Consider the following 6,737-nt stretch of genomic DNA (forward strand, 5'->3'; position numbering starts at 1 on the left):
ATTGATGACTTTGGATTGACTCCCAATACAAGCCACTAGAGCCGCACATGTTCCTGATGTGCTGCTGTTGTGTTTGTTGGGAGGCTCGCTGGGAGCAGAACCAAATCTGTTCATGATGTGCAGATGTAGTGTTTTGTTGGAAGGCTACTTTCTCTTACTGACCAACAATGAATTGATCTAATACCAAGAGGGTGGTCCATATCAAATTAGGCTCAACTTGGAGGGAGTATAAATAAAAATTAATACGAGAGTGCAAAACCGTGTTTTTTGCATGTATTTGCACTATATATATTTGTATTATAATTTTATATTTTTTTAAACTGAACTTTAAGCTCCATTTGAAAAGAGTATAAATACAAATATGTAGAGTGCAAAATCTTGTATTTTATATAAATTTGTATGTATTTGTATTGTACATATTTGTATTTGTACTCTTTCCAAACTGAGTCTTAGGCTGTGTTTGGTTGCAGTGCAAATTTATTTGCACGAATACAAATGAATGAGAGTGCAAATGTAAAAAAATCTTGTTTAGTTTAGTTTTGAATCTTACTTTATTCTGCTTCATGTCTTAATTTACTTCATTTGTACTGCAATCGAACAAAATAAGCTAAAATTTGAAACAAAAATAGGTCAGAATTTACACTCGAATTATTTGCACTGCCATTGTTTTGCATTGGTGCAAATTTATTTGCATTAGGTTTGGAAACAATGCAAATGGAGTGTAAATCCTGGTTTAGGGTAAATTTGTACTCTGATTCACTTTTGCATGTGTTTGGCAACATTACATTTATGCATTGACAAATAACAGACCAATGCATATTTATATTGATAATAAGATGTAAAAATATATCAATAAAAAAGAAGTAAATTTGCATTCAAGTGGACTTTTGATAAAAAAATATATATATACTTCATTAGAATTCATGTTTGTATCCATTACAACTAAAAGTTTATTTGGTAGGAAGGTAAATTTATTGGTGCAAAACTAATCCAACTTTGTAATTTACATGGACTATTTTACACTCTACATATTTACATTCACACTTATTTGCATCATTTCCAAATATAACCTTAAAAAAAGAAAGTAAGTTCAATTTCTCCTTTATGCCTTTGGGCACTCCACCAACGATATATTATAGCCTGGTCTAGAAGATATCAACCAAAGAAACGTTATTAAATTGAGCTTCATTGCTTAACTCATCAATGAGTTAGTCTAACAAAGGCACTAAGGTGAGATCAAACATAGCACTTTGCCTAACAAAAGTTAGAAATTACAATGCGGAGAGACGTAGTTAGGCATGATATTCTCTCAATCTTATTATAATAACATAAAAAAGAAGAAGAAAAGGATTCGTAAAAGAGACAAAGAAGAAAGAAAGAGAACGGAAGAGAGGTCTCTCAGCTCCTGTTGTTACTATTGTTGTTGTTGCTGTTGTCAGCAATTCCAAGTGTATTCTTCACGCTGTCCACTGCACCCTGGGCCATGTCTGCTATTTTCTCCCCGGTCTATAACCACAAAGAACAGCATAAAATTAAATAGAAAAGAATATTGAAAGCCATCAAATCATATTTAATGGTTTAGATTGACAATTGGCCATGACCCATGAAATGAATGGTTCAGATTGACAATTAGCAATGACCCATGAATTGAATGGTCCAGATTGACAATGAACAATGACCCATTATTGTTATTTTGAAATCTGGACCCTTTATCTCATAGATGATTGGTAGGTGTAACAGATGGGAAAGAACCTGTTGAAGAAAGCCGGAGTCTTGTTGCTGGGCAGAGTCCCTGGTGGATTGAGCAGCATTTTCTGTCTTGTCACAAGCAGTGCTTGCGGTGTCCTTAGCAGATTGAATACACTCCTCAGTCTTGGCCTGCCAAAAAGCAAATTAAGCAATGCAAAAGGCTTATTAGCAAAGAATTATTGTATGAGAGCCAACCGGGGATCGAGTTTGTGTTTGGCATGCACCAATTAATTATATATAAATATAAATATATAGCACTTGCCTGAGCGTGGCCATGAGTTTCACCAGCCCTGAACATTTGAGTTGAGTCCGCCATTTCTTATATCAAATCACTACAACAAAGAGTTTGGAGCCTTCTCCAATAATTCACGATTGCTTTGAAATGCTTTTGGTGTGGTTGGAGCAAATGGGGAGTGATTTATATAGCTTTTTTCTGGGCCAAAACCCCTTACTTAGAGCCTATGTGCATGGCTATTTGCTTCTCCTGACATCACATGTGTCATCTGCTACAAGGTCGATCTGCCCGGTCAACCCCATTCTAACATCTCCCGAACAGAATACGAGAGAGTCATACAATTGATGGCACGATTCGCTTAGAACGGTTGGCCATGAATGCATGAGGCGGATTCTTCGGTAACAGTAGTAATTAGTAAGCACACAGTTTTGGAATCGCCTTTTACTTGGATCTCAATTCCCCTGAAATGAGGGGCTGAGGTTTTTTCAATATACGTGAAATTCATTTTTATTTATTTTTTGTAGTTTTCGTGTACTCATACTTAAAAACGATCTGGAATTGGAACAGTTTTTAAAATCGGTTTTTGGGTCAGCTGTTCGGCCGTTCGGTTTGAATGGATGGTCTGTCTAATTTAAAAAATAAAATAATTAAAATAAAAATTGGTCAAAATTATTGTCCGAGTCAAACAGGTCAAGAGTTCAATCATCTGGATTAGCGGGCTGCTGATCTAGTCAAGAGTTTTGGGGAAAAAAAGAGGATTAAGTGTGAAATGAAACTGGTTGCCTTGATGATTTCCAGGCCAAACATTCCAACTGTCCGGGTCAATGACGATTCGAAAACCATGGGATTCCATGTGTTAGTTTGGACTCCAATTTTGAGGGGGCTTTGTTTCTTATTTAAGGAGTTAGTGTTATGGTTTTGTGTTTATTTTTGCTCCTCTTATGAGTCATGGATTTCGTAACCATGCATGAGTTATTGGGTTGAAAGCTTCACATCCTTAAAAATATTATGGGGTCATGGCAGGTTCGGTTCTAAGGCCTACCAAGGCCGGTTCATTGGATTGGTTAGGGTAGGACAAACCCTAAACCCTAGAACTGACCTAGGTGGGGGTCAGTTCCAAGAATTTGGAACCAGACCCTACCACGTAACAGATTGGGTAGGGTCGGTTCAAGGCCAGTTCGGGGTCGGTTCCATTCAGTTTTGGATAGAACCTACCCATTTTCACACCCCGAATTGTAAGTTCCGGAAAGTTCATGGCCAACTCAAAGAATTGGAGTCACCACCCATTTTTTTAGAGGAAATGGGCCTTTATTTTTAGATTTGAAAAGTCGATTTATGTCTTAGATAGTGACTCCGTTCTCCATAGGAAAAAACACAACCGGGAAATTTTGGATTCCAAGCTATTGTAGAAAACCAATATGAGAATTATTCAGGCTCAATTTCTTACAAAACACCAATGAAAAGGGTTTCTAGAATTTATGAAATCTGGAGAAAATATTTCCAACTTCACCCAAAATTGATTTGATGTGATATTATCGGATCTTAGGTACTAATTTTGCTAAGACCCTCGCCTCTCTACCTCTTTTTCTCAATTCTAGAAGAAACTGGGAATGCAAGTATCCCATGGTTTCAGAACTTCAAGCAACTTAAGAAAACAACTCAAGCTATAGATGGGGTGAGAGGCTTACCTCTCGTGTGTAACCTTGTCAAGGGTATTCCAACAGTCGAATCAAACAAAAGAGTAGTTGAATGGGCTCGATAGAGGCTTGATATGGATGAATGCTTAGGGATTTCAGGAAAATTTCAGATCTGAAACACATATGGTGGTTTTGGAGTTTAAGGTTCGGATATCTAGGGGTTTCTCTTGAATAGAAGTTTTACAGAGGTTAGAAGTGCTTTTAAGATCTCTCCTCTTCAGATCCGCACCCAAAGTTCTCCCCAAAACCTCCTCAAGTTTCCTCCTCTTCAAAGCTTGAGTTGGGTCTATATTTATAGAGGAAGGGAGAGGAAGATGTCTAAAATTCGTCCAATTACAAGGCTTGGGCTTCAAGAAAGCATTTTCAAGAGAATGGGTAAGGATTTTTCAAAGAAAATGGTGATCAGTCAACTTTTCCTCTTTGGTGAAACGTGAAAGGTTGTATTCGATTTGAGGGTGGTTTCACGAGTTTTGTGTGTCTAATGGAGCTTGGGGCATGCCTGTCATGGTAGTCTCATATTTGGGGCTGTCAGTGGTAGAAAATATAAATTTAATGAACTTTTAAATGTGTTTTTTTCTTTTCTCAATTTTAAGTGGGTGTATGTTTGGGTTTTAAGGCTTTTTGGGTCTATTAGGCTCAATTTCATTGGTCCAAGTGTTTGAATAGGTCAAGAATGGGCCTGAAATCAGCCATCTCCCATTTGAGGTTTCAGGTTAGGACAAATGAGGTAGTGATTCGATTTAGCACATCGAAATGGCATCATCCTAGTTTAACGGCCAAACAGGTGAATTAAGACGTGAAATTTGATGTGTTGGGGTTTCTTGGGTCTTTGAACATAATGGTGAGGTTTGGTTGGAAAAATAGGGTTGGGATGATGGAGATCTATGGCTGACAAGTCGAATAAATGGGATTTATTGAAATAGAATCTTTATTTGATGAAGGGTCAAACAGAGGATATTTTGAGATGAAATTTGGTGGGTAGGCATTTTTGAACGTCCTAAATCTGATGAAAGTGATGGATCTTGTTTATTAATTAATGAAATGGTCCAAAATGGAATCTCACTTTTTTAATGGACAAATGGAGGAGTTTAGTTATGAACTTTGACGTGCTCGGATTTTTTTGGGTCTCTAAACATGGTGGTGAGGTCTGATCAGTCAAATGAAGCTAGGATGGTGGATGATAAGCTCTGATCAATGAGATTTATTGAAATAGGATCTAAGCTTGATGGTGGGTCAAATGGGGGAGTTTTCGAATGAAATTTGGCGGATAGGCATGGATTAAGCTAAATAGTCAAGTGGATGGTTCTGATCTAAAAGAGAAATGGTTATTCTTGGTTTTCTAAATCAGAGCCGTCGGAACAGAATTTTGGCACTTTCAAGATTGATCGTTGTAGACTTGTAGTGTGATTCACTAATTGATTGTATCCTAATGATCTTGAGGCGATTGATGCATTGTATTAGGGCCATTAGGAGTTGGCATGATGAATGGTGGATGTGTGACCAATTTATAGTTTCCTAAGTCTGTAAGCCATATTTGGTTGGACGTCAATGTTGATATCGAGGTTTTCATTTATCTTGTAGATGTGTCAAAAGAGGATTTTTTGGCTTTGTAAAGTCTCAATTTGTTGAGTTTGGCTTCAGTCAAGGCAAAGCCCATTTGGGTAGCTTTTATTGCCTTACATTGAGAATATCTTTGTACATGTGTGCTTTATTTCATGGGGAGATATTCCCTATGCAAGGTTACAAAAGACTGTTAGAATGGTGTGGGCATAGATTTTCCCTGATAGAAGTTGATCTCCAATTTGATCTAGTTGTGATTCTAAGTTTTAGGGTCTAAAAGGAGAGTATGAAGAGGTAGGGTGAAGGGGCCGAGCAAAAATTGGGTGTTGACACTAATATATAACATATATTATATGTGTTATTTTATAACATTTATATACATGATATAATCTATAAGCATGTATTTGTGCTTAGGCCCGGCTATGAATGATCACTTGTACTATTTATTGGAATTGGAATCTATTTGGTTTATGGTGATTCAAATCTGTTTATAATTGGATAGAATATGAATTCACCTTTATCCTATCAAATAAAATGCAGTCCAATTTGACTTAAATGTATATGCTCTCGCCAATGCTTGGAGAGGGACAAATATTTATACATCCTTATTCTTGCACATACAGAGAGGTTGTTTGCAAGATTTGAACGCTGGTCACTAAGCTGAATGTCAATTCGATATTAACTGTATACACTTATAAATACTTTTGAATTGAATGTTGTGTTTTTTCTAACTGTGTTTGGTTGCAATGCAATTTTATTTGCACTAGTACAAATGCATGGGAGTGTAAATGAAAAGAATGCAAAATTTGGCTTAATTTTATTTTGGATTTTACTTTATTTCTTTCAGGTCTTATTTTACTTCATTTTTACTGCAATCAAATACAATAAGGTAAACTAATGAGTCATTGGTTCAAATTTCATACTTTTTCATGATATTAATATCAAAGTTATTTTATTTCATTTTATTGAAAATATATATAATATATATTTTTTAATTTTAGTTTAATTTATTAGTCATTGCCCAAGACCTAGTAGTCGAAATGGTCACTTGACACCCCTCACCCCCTCAATTTGGGGGTGCGTACAACATCAAACCCGAGGAACCGTAGGGTCTTTATGCTAAGGGAGGATTGGAGCCGAGCCAAGCCGAATCGTACCAAGCTCCAGCTTGGCTCGAGACTATTCTACAAGGCTCGAGCTTGGTTCGAGCCAGAACCTTGAGCTCGAGCTCGGCTCGGCTCGAGCTTGATTTTGAGAAAAAAATATTTTATAAAAAGAAAAATTATATATAATTTTTTTTTATTTTAAATTAAAAAAATTAAGAATTATAATAATTAATAGTTATAATATTTTTATTATATATATTATTTTCTATAATTTTATTATATATATTATATATTAAATATCAAATATATATATATATATATATATATTCGATCCGGCTTGCGAGCTTCACGAGCCGAGCTCTAATAGGCTCGAGCTCAGCTCGTTTAATA

General features: G+C 36.1%; 1 long non-coding RNA gene across 1 annotated transcript; it reads right to left on the minus strand.

Annotated features, from left to right (window-relative positions):
* Positions 1-1,155: 1,155 nt before the first annotated feature.
* Positions 1,156-2,168, minus strand: LOC148804023 (uncharacterized). The gene is made up of 3 exons (XR_016080781.1): positions 2,012-2,168; positions 1,753-1,878; positions 1,156-1,506 (listed from the first exon to the last, which is right to left on the minus strand). It is a non-coding gene; the product is annotated as an uncharacterized LOC148804023 (long non-coding RNA).
* Positions 2,169-6,737: the final 4,569 nt, after the last annotated feature.

The sequence above is a fragment of the Nelumbo nucifera genome, chromosome 1 (genome assembly GCF_055504915.1).
Source record: "Nelumbo nucifera cultivar China Antique chromosome 1, China Antique-T2T, whole genome shotgun sequence".
Lineage (NCBI taxonomy): Eukaryota > Viridiplantae > Streptophyta > Magnoliopsida > Proteales > Nelumbonaceae > Nelumbo > Nelumbo nucifera.